Consider the following 13,765-nt stretch of genomic DNA (forward strand, 5'->3'; position numbering starts at 1 on the left):
CAAATCTAATTATAGAGTGTAGATCTATATGGCTACTAGGAAAAAATAGGGGCTTTAGGAATCTACTGTCCTCGGGGACCTAAAGAAAGCACAGAAGTGTAGGTTTTGGTGATGCAATGAATTGCAACAATCATGTATTAGAATTAGATTCATAAAAATAATCTTGGAAATAGAAAGATAGACTGTCCCTTGGTAACCCTCATCAGAAACGTAAACTGGGAGGACAATTATGCCTTCTATTTTGAGAAATATTTCTGTTAAAGAAAATCATTATTTCTTGCAAAGAGCTCTTGGACATAGAGGTTCACCTGGTTGATTTATCAAGAAAGGGAAGTGAGGATTCCCAAGGAATCTATTAAAAAAGAAAAGCTGCCTCATAGTCTTTAAATCACATTTTAGTGTGCTGCAAAATGCAAGTTCCGAAAGACATGAAAGGGCTGGGAACGCTAATTTCCACATCCCGTCTAATATCTTGACCTTCCGAACACTACCCTGGGAGAAGCGTCCAAAAAGTCAATGTGTAATTTGGTTCTGAAGCTGGAATCCAATCCTATCTCTTGTTTTATCCTCTAAAACATGGAATTCAAGAGCTTAATAAAGCTTCCAGACTAAAGTTCTCTTTTCTATGTACATGTAATGAACCACATACCGTACATGTGCAAGCTCTTCTGGTTTGATTTCAACACATGATGATTGCACACTGCATTAGAGCTCTGTGCTGCTATGGCACTTTGTCACCAATTCAGAGGCCACAAACAGTGAGGCAGACACAGTAACACGCACCTGTAATCCTGGTCCCCAGGAGGCTGAAGCGGGAGGATTGTGAGTCCCAGGCCAGCCTGGGCCACATCTCGAGTTCAAGGCCAACCTGAACTTCATAGTGAGCCCTGCCTCGAAAAATCAAAGCCAAAACTGCAAATCCAACAAACCAAAAAATACCCTACCCTAGTGCAGCACCTTAGGGTTCTGTAGGTCACAGCCCTGCCATTCTCCCCAGGCTGCCAGCGCTGTGAGCAGTGCACCTCCCACCTCCTCACCAACTCTGGTCTCTGTCCTTCCCTCCTCAGCCAGGCTGAAGGGGCTGCTCCCAGCTGGGCACTCGGGGACATCGAGCCACTCGCAGGTCCTTGCCGGAGAAGCGGCCTACACACAGCTCTGGGCACAAGGCCGTGGCATGTCGTTCTGCCCCTGCAAGCACTTGTCTGTCCTCCCAACGAGTGTTTCATGAGCGGCCACTGCTTGCTGAGTGCAGGGCTGAACAGAAGGGGAAAGGAGTCCAGCTCCCAGAGTCTGAAATGGCCACGATCAGACAAGTGTCATGGGAGTATACTGAGGCCTGCCACTGGCTACTGTCCGTTCTCAAAGTTACAAACCTGTCCAACACCTCTGCTCTCCACCCCAAGGCTGTGCTGCCCTCCCTTTGCTTTTGGTCCTGGGGCTGAACATAGGGCTTTTGCACTAAGCTGCATCTCCAGCACACCCTCCCTTCCTAAGTCTTTGTTTTGAGACAGAGACTAAATTACTAAGATGCTAAGGGGCCAGGCTGGGCTCTCCGCCTCCCAGGGTGCAGGGATTCCAGGGCCACCTCCTGAAGCTTGTATTTCAAAACCATTCCTGTAATCCTCAGGAGGCTGAGGCAGGAGAATTGCTGTGAGTTCGAGATTGGTTTGGGCTACAGAGTGAGTTTAAAGCTGGCCTGAGCCACGTAATGAGACCTTGTCTCAAATAAAAAGAAAGTGTGTCTTTGCCTGTGATTCTCAAGTATTTTGCTGATTCCCTTACATCCTTAAATAGTTGTTGAGGACTCAAAAAGCCCTTACTTACGTGGGCTGCTTCTACTGACATCTATTGTACTGGAAATCAGAGCTCAGAAAAAATTTAAACATTTATTAACTCATTTATAATGGATAAGAAACCCATCACATTCTTACATGCATAAGTATTTATTTTTCACAAATGCAAAAATCAAAAACACTTGACAGCATGCCTTTGTTTGACTTTTTACAAAGTTCTCAGCTGTGTCTGGTTTTACCAAAGATGCAGGATTCTCCTCTCCAGTTCTGCATCCAGAGTGTCCTGAGGTCACGGGACACGTAGCTTTGGAAGGCACCCTGTGCCACTGGCCATGGGAGGGAGAGGCAAAGAGCATTTTTATGGAAGGTTTTGGACCCTTGGGGTCTTAAAAAGCCCTGAGATTCCCTGGAGGTCTTGCTGTCACAGGGCAGTGGAGCTGCTTTGCAGCAGCTGCAGAAAGTCTGGCTTCTTGGCCTCTGGTTTAGGTTCTTGCTCTAGATATGAAAGCTGTAGCTCAGAGTCCAGTCCTTGGAGGTCAGAAGGGGCCCAAGCATACCCCTTATTTCTGCACCACTTCCTTTGGTCCTTGACTACCGTTCCTCATGGTTACAAAGTGGCTGCCATGACTCCAACCATCATAAGCTTGAGGAGAATTGCCCTTTACTCCCTTGAGGGGTTTTAGTAAGAGCAGAGAAGTATTTCTTCATCCTCCCAGAAAAATATGTCTTTAACATCGGTGGTGGCAGCTGGAGAGCTGTGGCCTCGACTCAACTGCAAACAAGGCTCAGCCTCCAGGTTAGCTGAATCTCAGCGACACCACTCAGACCCTGGGGTAACATCCTGTCCCCAAGGGACATGGTGTGTGTTCTTCTGTGGAGAAAAGACTCGGGGATTCTAGGAGCCACGTGGACAAGGTGAGGACATTAGACCTGGAAAAGCCTGTGCTCTGCCTCCCTCGGGGACACTGCACTGACCCATTCGCTGCCCCAGCCTCTGCCTGGACCACTTTGGGAGACCCCTTCACCAGGACACCACGGCATCCCCCAGATCCACATGACTTCCACTTCGAGGCTCGGTCCCTGCAGAGCACTGGGTCCGCAGCTTCTTTAATCACAGCGATTCCTCAGGCCCCACCAAAGGCACCGTGAGCAGCAATTGGGAGGTCCCGCAGAGGAGCCTCAGCTAGGGCCTACTTTGTCTTTCTATTTTTTGTTCTGCCTGTGTTTGGATTTAGGGTGACTTTTCTAATATGTCCATAAACCTCCATAGTTCTTTATTATTGATTAGTCAAGATGAAAATGTGTACCCCTGTCTGTATGTGATGAAAACAGGGCAATTTCAGCTTTAAAAAGCAATATCAAATAGTTCCTGGGGCTTATTAGGGTCTTCTTGTGGGCATGATTCTTCTCTCCAATCACCCTGTGATATCTATTCAGAGGAAGCTCTTAGGCCACATTTAGAGCCTAGGCAGCCTTTCCATTAGCATCCACTGCAGGCTGCAAGCCAGCCATGGGCAACTTTGGAAGCACAAATCAGACGCTCCAGCAGACAAAGGCGCCTTGGCCACCCAGATAAGGTGGGGAGTAAGCCTGCTTTCCCTGAAATATCAACTGCAAAAAACCCTTTTTATTCCTCACATATATGCAGCAGAGTCAATTCTTTCTGTTGCAAAGGAAAGAGAAAGGAAGGGAGGCAGGGAGGGAAGAAAGGTGGCTCAGACAGGGGAGGAGAGGCCGCCCGCCCTGGAGGCCCCAGTGATGTTCCCTCCAGAGGCTTAGACAGGTGCTGCAGGCTGAGCCCGACCCTTGCACAACCACAGTGTCCTGTCCTGGAGTGCTCCCATAGCGGTCGGCAGGAGTCTGGGCTGGGCTGGACGCAGGAGAGCCGCCGTTCTGGCGCACGTTGGGAGCAGGTGAGTCATGCACAGGTAACTCATGGAGGCTGGGAACCTTTTGAAGTGAGTGTTTGGGGCTCATGCTGTCTGTCATCACCCAGGAAGCATCAGATCACATTTCCTGTCGCGGGGCTCTGGGAAAGCTGTCCTTGAAGTCTTAGGTTGGTGACATTAGGTTTCCCAGGGCCCTGTAACACGGATGAGAAGAGGTCATCGCTGTCATCAGAAAAGCTTCAGTGATACCTGGCCCGGGGCAGCCCCTCCTCCTGGGGCCCTCCGCAGTTCCACTCCACAGCAAGTGCTGCAGCCACGAAAAGAGCCACTCACATCTCCTGCTGCAAAGTGGGGACAACAGGGGACCCCAGGTCCTGTCCCCTGGTGCCACCAGCAAGTCCCTCTGCAGTGACACTGGTGCAGGCTGACCCCATAGAGAGGCAGGACATCTGCCCTTGGAGTTGTGGGCCCTGGGGTGCCCTGCTGACCACAAGGCCACCCCACCCGGCTCCTTCTCCATGTCTCTTCCATGCTCGCCTGGGCCAAGGCTGAGCCTCTGCCCCGGCAGCCCACGCCTACCCCGGCAGGCTCTGGCACGGCCAATCCGGGCCTGGAATGGGAGCCCAGACAGAGCTGAGGGAACTCGCTTTGTTTCCCTTAAGTCCTTGGAAAGACATCTTCCAACACAAAGGGAAGTCTCTGATGAATAATTAAAACTAGAATCTAACCGCTCAAAATAAAACTGATGAGATTTTCAAAACATGAAATTTTGTCATATCCTATGAATGCACAATAACTGACAGAGGATTGGCCACAAAGTACCTTCAGCACCCAAGTAATGAGAACCAGGTACTGTGTGGGAGGGGACAGCCAAGCTGCTGAAGCTTAGCCCACGGGAGCCACTGGGAAACCGTCCAGGGTGCAGCAGTGTCAGACTCCACCTGATCGTCCATGCTGTGCAGGAAGAAAAGGTGGCAGCGGCCCAGGGCGTGGTCCTCGGTGAAGAGCCTGGGGGAGAAGATGGGAAAGCGTGTGTCAGAGGTCAGGGGAGGGAACGAAGCTGTGTCTCCAGGGGTGGTCCCAGTGCGCCAGCCTTCTTATTGCACAAGAGTGTCCACTGGAGATTACTCGCCACGGAGGAAACACGGAACAGCCACGTGGACAGAACGATGGCCGGGGAGGGCAGCTAGACCCCACCCTTGGGCACAGTGGATGCATGCGTAGAGGAGCCGGAAAGCGGGACTGAGAGACAGGGAGGCCAGCAGCAGGCGTCCCCTTTGTAGGGCTGTGTTCCACTGATGCCACGGGTCCCCAGCATGGTAGCCATGGGGAACAGTGCTGAGCCCCCAACGTGGCAGAGACCCTGCAGGAAGACAGCTGCCCGAGACGCAAGTTGGAAGCGCCTAGGCTGAGTCGTTCCCATGCTGTCAGCCAAAGCCCGCCCTGAGGACCTGCAGCAGGTTCGTCGTTGACCTGCATGGTACTGCACATACATCGTGCTGGATCGGAGACCCGCAGAGGCAGTGACCGTGTGGCTATGGGTGACCCTTCACATGCCACACCATGCACAAGGCTGATGGTCGGACAGAGCAAGAGAGCAGCATTGTGAATCCAGAGCTAAGCTGCAAATCTGTGACGCCCGGTGACAGCAGGGCATCAGTCGCCGTCATCTGCCATCTGCTCCAAGTCAAATGGCAAGATCCGTGGGACAGAGTACTGAGCCCCAGAGGGCAGAACGCAGGACACAGGAGCAAGGTGTGGAGCTGGGCCTGCCCCATTGCCCTCACCCCCACCAGTGGGTCACCTGCGGATTTCTTCTTCTGATCTGGGCCGTGCTCCCCAGCGGTCCCGTGAGCCTCCCCATGATGCCTCCTACGGTCACACCAAGCTCCCTGTGCCAACAGCAGCAGACCTGGTCATCAGAGGAGTGAGGGTCCCCGTCACAAATGGGGGAGAGGAAAACCAGTCTGACACCCAGTAAGTCAACCGAGGCACAGACTGGGAAAGCACACTGGTGACCGTGGACTGGAGCCCTCAGGAGGATGCTCGGGCCCTGCAGGTGAGCCGCATACTTCAGCAGGATGCTCCCAAGGGCCAGGGAAGCTGCAACAGAGGGGAAAGGAGGGAGGGGACCGGCATCATGGGAAGCCCGTGGCAGCTACTGGCTCTGTGTCCTGTAACACTACCTTACTCTTGCTATATCCTCCGAGAAAACTCAAAGGGACTTTGGGAGGACCTGTCCTGGGGCCAGACTGAAGCTGACCTACGCACACCTGGGGTGGACTTTGGGGGTGGTGGCATGTGTTTTGTTCCCCTTTTTCGGGCAAGGGGCTCTTTTCCCCTCTGCTGCCTACAGCAGGCCAGCCAAGCCCCCCTTCAGAAAAGGTCTTGGCTGAAGGGGAATGAGAAGGAAAACCCATCCTCATGGCTCCTTTGCAGACTGGTTGGGAAGGACTGCATAGGACTTTGATGATCTTGAGCCAGTCATCCTAGATCTGCTCAGTGCCAAACTGACTAGCTCGGGAGCTACCCACAAGGGGATTGGTGGATGCACTTCTGGTGTCAGATGGCTTATGGAGCCACCACCTTGGGTACCACATCTGGTCCCTGGCCCTTCCTCTCTGGCCCTGTTCCCCTGCTCTGTTTTCCAGCCTCCACGAACTGAGCAGCTTTCTCTGCCACCCCTTTCCACCATGATGTTCCTGACTTGTAGCCATGGATGAGTCCCCTGAAACCATGAGCCAAGAACATGTCTCCTCCTCTAAGCTGTGGGTGTTGGGTATTGCGACCAGCAATGGAACCCTATGTTCCTCCAGAGAGGCCCTGGTGCACCTGCAAGGGTTGTCTCTGGACTGAAGGCCTCCTTCACCCTCTGTTCTCACCTGAGTACCACACACTGTCTTATCTTAGCCTCCCACCTCCCCAGGGCTCAGTGATCCCAGCTGCAGTGAGGGAGGCCCCATGAGCCAGGGTTGGCCCCTGATGGCTTCTCATGGCTGTGAGGAGCAAGAAGCCACCACTCCACGTGACCCTGAAGTCACAGACCTGGCTGACCCCAGCCCAGGGTCCCATGGCCTCCCCGGCCCTCTCCATGGCCAAGCCTCTAGATGGCAGCTCCTTCTCTTCACTCTGACACTGCCCTTCTTCTGGAATGTTTTACCTCTCCTCACTTTGTCTAGCTGTGCTCTGCTCAAGTTCCAGGCCTCCAGCTGGAATTTACCTGCCTGCATCCCACAGAAGGCCTAAAGGCCCCACTGTGAAGGTGCTCTATGTCCTGGAAACCCACAGTTTCACCACTGTCTGGTTCTGCCCCAGCCTCTAACTGAGGCACGTGGCCTGCCAACACATACTCCACCCAACCTGTACGTATATGGCAACTACTTCCTTCCGCAAATGACAAAGGTAAGAATATGTCTGTCACATTCTTAATTGCATCCCTGGTGGAGTCTTTGGCACATCTAGTTGCTTACCAAATCCCTCTTGGATGGAAGGGAACTGGTACAAACTTTGGAACTGAAATATGCCCCCTGCTTGACTGAGAAAGCACTGAGTCCATCTGGAGGCCACCTATTGCTTATGACAGCATTCCACAAGGCTCTCCCATTCCAAACATCCTAAAGGCAAAGGGGTTGCAGCCAGGACTGTGATTTGCATTTCTTTGGTAACTAGTGGCAAGCAGGCATGTTCCTCCTGCTATTTATATTCCATTGTGAAGTTCGAATTCCTATCCTGGGCTCTTTCATTTATTGTGCTCTCTGTGTGTTAATCTATCTGTGAGTAAATCTCCTTCCTATAGGCCTTGTTCCTCTATCTGGTTTATTTAATGCAAACATCTTCATACTGTTTCCTTATTGATCCATTTCCACTGTTTTCCTCTTCTCTGTGGTGAGCTGTTTGGAGTCAAAAACCTGTCACCCATTTCTGTGATGGACCAAATGTTTGCATCCCCGTTGTCCTGGTATTAGGAGGTGGGACTTCTAGGAAGTGATTAGGTGCCAGGATAGAGCCCTCATGAATGGAGTGAGTGTCCTTGAAAACAGAAAGAAGGAGCTAGATAAGGGACAGATGCCATCTGTCACCTTGGGACTCTGTCACCCTCCCTCATCAATGCTACATCTGCTGGCACTTTGAACTTGACATTGGACTTCCTGTCCAGGAGACTGCGATAAATAGGTTGTTGTAAAAGCCACCCAGTCTGTGGGACATCGTGACAGCCACCTGAACCAACAGAGATCATTCCTTTCATAATTTCATCTGTTACTTGGCATAGTTTTTCCAAAGTTGTGACATACACACTTTAAAATTTTTTTCCTGGATTGTAATGACTTTTTGTTGGTTTTTAGTTCTCGGACAACATTTCTTCTGACATAGGGTACACAATATGGATTTTAATGACTTCATCTCCACTCTCTTTTGCTGCCTAATAATTTTTTTAGCAGCCAGTGAAGGATGAGCCTTAGTCCAGTTTCCTTCAGTTCACAATTATCACAGCTCAGACGCAGGCCGAGTGATGTCAGGAGGTGTCCAGGGGCAGAAGGAGATGGCCCTGGGGATCCGATTGTGAGCAAGGTGGCTCATAAAGCTGGTGGATCAATCTCAGCTTCTTGAGGGTGGAGGGGAGGCCAGCAATCAGCGAAACTGATCACTAAAACTGATGACAGCAGCAGTCTGGAGTATTTAAGTTCTCTTTGTCCGTGCTACTCTCATTCCTGGCCTGAATGAGACTTTCACAAGCAAACAGGCCTTTCTTTGCAAACAACAGCCTACTCTCAGTAAAGAGGACAGAAGACCATAAGGAAAATTTAGGACAGAGTATACAATCTCCCCAGTACCAAGAAGTCCAGTTATTTCACACCTGCACTGACCGTCCTTGGACCCTCAGTCATAAACATTCCTTATGAGCATAGCCCCTTCACAAAACCCTATATAAACCTAGTTCCCTTCCCAGCTGGCTGCTTCTCTCTCTCTCTCTCTCTCTCTCTCTCTCTCTCTCTCTCTCTCTCTCTCTCTCTTTCTCCATCAGGCCATCCACACACAGATGAATGAAACTCGGCTCTTCCCAGCTAGCTGCAGAAATCTTCTGCCCCTGATTCAGTCTCTGTTCATACAGACAGGAATAAGGCTTTTTTCTCACAATGCCTTTTGCTGAGTGGCCTCACGCATGCCATTTATAGCAGTTATTATCTTTATATTGGCAGCATCTCCTGGGACTGACACTCAGGACCTATGAGGACCTCACAGGAAGTGGGCACCCCCCAAAGGCACCTGTGCCCGCCCCAGTGGACAACCTGGGTGGAGGGGACATCGGCTCTCACTCATGGCTCAGCTCTGTTGGCAGAGCTGCACTGTGAACACAGATGGGACTTGGGCACAAAGCTGAGGACACTAAGAGATGACTATGCTCTCAGTCCAGGTGTGGACGTCAGATTCCACCGCGCAGTGCACCCATGCTGACGGGACCGAGCCCTGGCATCCACTGGACCTTTTGCCCCTCTCAGTGAGCCCCAGGCCAGCGGAATCCACGCCTCATTTGTTTCCCACAGTGTTGCAGTAAACTACACCTGTAGCCTCTCCTGTTCTCAGGGAACACAGCAGGCCCCATTGTTTACCTTTTCATTTATCTGCACTAAAGAAGAGGCCTCTCATTTGCGTCATTCTTGAAGAAAACAGTGATGAGCAGCTGTGGACTGTGGGAGCTGAGAGGGGATGAGTTTTCCTGGCTGCCACTCTGGGTCTCCTCTCTCCCCTCCTCCAGCCGCCACACTGAAGCTGGCTTTTGTGGCTCTGAAGGCTGCCATTTCCTTCTCAAAAAATTGCTGTTCTGTTTTCTCAGTTTGATGGACCTTGTACTTCAAATACAATGGTAATTTCATTTAGGCAGAATTGCAAAACAGCAAAACAGAAAATGAAAATAAAAACTGCAAAAAGAAAAATCATTTTCTGTTTATTAAAAAAGATTTATAAACATGACTGAGTCCTTAATGTATTGTCACCAGAAGTTCCAACTCAGGAAATCGTGAATCCCACTTTAAAAACAGCCCTCCGATTCCCCAGGCCCTGTCTGAAGTGCGTGTGCCCCGCGCAGCAGAGCGCATGGCTCATGCTGTCTCATCACAGTGCTCACATGCAGAGCAGTCCTGAGCACAGGGCCCCCAGGCACAAAATCTGCCATGTGTCTGTCCCCACAGCCCGAGGGTCCCAGCCCCCATCTCATCTTCCTTCCTTTCAGGCTTTTTGGAGAGAATTTTAACTGTATGAAGTTGAATCTGGGGAGGGCATCTCAAAGCCCCACTTGTTCCTGGAGCAGCCCGCCTCGTGTGAAGTTCAGTTAGCTGGTGCCACTGTGGCTGGCACTCGGGATACATACATATGTTCTCCTTGTTGTCAAAGAGGGAGGAAAGACATTTTCTTCTTGGACTTTCAAGTCCCTTTGGGCTAAGGTCAGTGTCCTTCCTTTTTTCTCTTTGGAAGCGCCTTTGACAATCTAGTCTCCACAGCATCCTGTCCCGCCTGGCATTTAAGTGCTCAGGGATTCAGCAGTTTGAGCTGAGCAGTAAGCAGGCATCAGGGCCACAGGAGCACCACTCACAAGGCACCGCGCTTCACTCTTGCAGTCACCGTGGAGATGACGGGGTTTACACCTGAGGCGATGTGGCCCTCAGATCCCATGGTGAGGGGCATCATAGATCCCCAAAAGGGTCAGGTGGACGCTGCATCCAGGGCCACTAGGGGAACCAGTGGCTGCTCTGCCATCAGGGCCCAGGAAGGAGAGGCAGCTCTGGCCCAGAAACCCAGGGCAGGGCATCCAGAGGAGCACAGGGACAAAGCAGCCTGGGGCCCCAATGAGGAGCACATGCAAAGAAGGTGAGCCGGGACCACAGGATGGCAGGACTGGCACTCAGGCCTCAGGGGAACCCAGGAGGCATTCTTGCAGCATCCGAGCCCCAGACACGAACAAGAAAGAAGCCACTCGACAGGACATCCTGTGGGGTCACTGCAGGCAGCCAGCTTGGATTTGCAGTGGGAGCAGCCTTCTGGGGACTGGGGTCTCGGGTCAGGGTGGACTTGGCCAAGACTGGGAACCGCTGGACAGTCAGTGCCCAAACCCAGGTCGGCTGGACTGCACACCTACAGCAGACAGGAAGTAGGGCTGAGCTTCCTCTTGGCCACCAGACAGCGGGCGCTCCTGGGGCCAAGCTGGCCAGCCGTGGGTCACATCGGCACTGGCCAGGTCATCAGATGGGGGACAGAAATGAGAGCCAGGCCTGTGTTGTATCCCAAGGGAGAAGCACAGACATACCAGGGAGGGTGCTGGAGCTCTGGACAGTGCCTAACTGTTTTCATCACCACGGACTCCACGTTTCTGCAGACAGGACTGGGAGGCAGGGGAGACAGGAGGGTGCTGGGAGAATTGGGGACCTCAGGGTCCTGTGGCCAGCTTGTCCTTCAGGGCTGGGACAGACCATCTTCCCCTCAGAACCTCGCAGCCATGGCCATGGGGAGCTGGTTTTTAAATTCCAGAGACAGACACGCTCGCGATGGATACCACTGCAAAGGCGCTGTGCTACTCCAGAGCAAGAGTGGAAGGTGCCGGAGGCCTGAGATAATGCTGCCACCGAGGAACAGCAGAACAGAGGCCACCGATGAAAAACTCCTGTTCACATCTGGAAATTTTCAGAAATCAAACTAAGCGCTCATCAGCAACTCGGGACACTCCCCACCAGAAAGGCATGCCCTTGACTGCAGTTTGCCACTGGGCCTTTCCGGGAAACAACCTGGCACGGCAGGCTTCTCATCGAGAGCCGGGAAGGCCATCATGGGCCTAGTGGGAGGAGCTCTCCCTAGGCGTCGCCTTCTCGGGCAGCTGCTCCGACCTCTCCGCGTGTCTGCTCACTTGGGGCCACCTCGAGGGTGTCCCAGCCAGAGCACTGCACACCCTGGTGCCTGCTCCATGCCCTTGGTCTCGCCACCTGAGGGACATCTGTGCCTGCGCTTGGCTCTGTCTCATTGGCTTTGTCCCCCCCACCAGCAGCCGTGCTTCTCTGAAGACGCTGCACTTGGAGACAGGGATGTCTAGGCACGGGGGCGAGGTTCTCTCAAGGTGGAGGAATTTGTAGGAGACGCTGGCTTTCACGTAGCAGGCCTGGGAAGCGGTAACAGTAAGGCCAGGGCCAGGGCCTGGGAGCGCTGGTCAGTGGCTGCACCTTTTCCATCGGAGGCACCATCCGTGTGTTGCCACCTGGAGTGCAGAGATCACAAGACAAGGTCACTCTGAGCAGCTGCCACCAGTGCCACGGCAGGGAGCTGAAGGTGAGGCCAGTGGGTGCTGCTGGCTCCTGCACAATATCAGGGCTCAATTCAGAAGCACACAAAATAAACACCCGTCTAGTGAGGAGGGCAGGTGAGACAGGAGCTTCGGGCTTCATGCTCCCTTTCCTGGGGAGGTCGTCCACAGCCATCCACAGCACTGAGATTCCATCCCTGTCTACTCTCCTCCTCGGAAACCAGGGGGACAGCACTCAGTAGGGGCTCACACGGCACCTCGTGCATTTGCTCCCAAAGCCTCTTTGCTTATTTGCTCTCCATTCGGTGTCAACTGAACGCTCATGTGAATGGCACCATGGCTCACTTCCTCCTCCCTGGACTCAGTGCCCGACACCTACAACTCTAAGAAAGAAAGGTTTATTTTAGCTCACAGTTTGCAGCGGTTTCAGTCCGTAATCTGCTGGCTCTAAGGCAGGGCGGCATGGCAGAGGGCATCACGGCGAGAAACAGCCCATGGCACGGTGACAGGGAGCAGGAGGGAGACAACCTTCCAGGCCATGCCCCTGAGACCGCCTCCCCCAGCAGGCCCCGCCTCCAAGCAGTGCCTCCCACTTAGACTGCACAGTAGATGAACCCAGGGATGAGTGTGACACTCTCATGACCCAGTGGCCTCCCGAAGCCCCACCATGAGCCTGTGAGGCTTTTGGGGAAACCTCAGCATGGGACTCCTTTCCCTGTCTGGGACCTGGCAAAGCAGTGTCTTCCATACTTCGAGCTCTTGATCCCCAGCTGTCCCCGCTGACTCCCTCCATGCCCTTTTCTGCACAGCCAGGGGACACAGCGTCAAACCTCAGGAAGTGAAGTGGGGGATTTCAAAGGACTGGAAACCCCTTTCCCGGCTCCTCCACGTCGTTGTCCTAGGAGTCCTCTTATGTGCTTCATCCGTTGTGGTTTTGTAAATTATAACCATCAGTTACTTGTCCTTTCTCACATTCACCACTGTGATCTCTATTCTTCATTAAATTTACTGCTAAATGAAACTTTTTTCACTTTGGGAATTTTACTTTCTACTGCAGAGAATTCCTCAGTGTGGACAGAGCTGTGTTTTCCTATGACCACTTTCAGAACACAGTGATTTTGTGGACTTTTTTTAGATTATCCAAATATGTTACATCAGTTCAAATGGGCAAATTTGCTTCAGAAAGAGAAGGAGGGAGAGAGAGAGGAAAAACAGGGAAGAAAACACATTCAAATGCTCCTCACAGGAGCCAGAAGCCCAACAGCAATGTGCTTGAAGGTGTAAAGATTGCTCAATGTACTTGTACGTGTGGCAGATAAAACAGAATTAACGAATGAAATATTCTGGTAGAATCCATGAGGCCCAAAACCTTTCTGCTCTCCATGCATGGAAACACATCAATGCCGTGGAAATGGTTCTTGAACTGTCCGTAAGCAGTGGCCTGTACAACCGAGCTTTTCAAAGCAGTGCTTTGTCTATAGTAACATCTCTTACAATCCCTAATTCATAGTAAATGCAAAATGAATCACCCACCTAATGCATCCACTATTACCAAATTCCCTGTGTCTCATGAGAAAATCGTTCTTACTGCACTTAAAATCCTGAGTATTTGAAAATGTCTTTAAAGGACACGATTGTCCTGAGTTTACCATTTGCACTGGTATTTTTGGTCTTGTTTTTGGTTTTGATCAGACATACAGAAGAGCAAAAACAAAACCAAAAAAACCCCACTAAACTTTATTTACTTTTATAGGTGAGGCCAAACCTTCAGGTGCTTCTGGCCCCGTGGGAAGGGCAGA

Source organism: Heterocephalus glaber, unplaced genomic scaffold (assembly GCF_053883595.1).
Source record: "Heterocephalus glaber isolate CG9 unplaced genomic scaffold, H.glaber_assembly_v1.0 deba00001579, whole genome shotgun sequence".
NCBI classification, from domain to species: Eukaryota; Metazoa; Chordata; class Mammalia; order Rodentia; family Bathyergidae; genus Heterocephalus; species Heterocephalus glaber.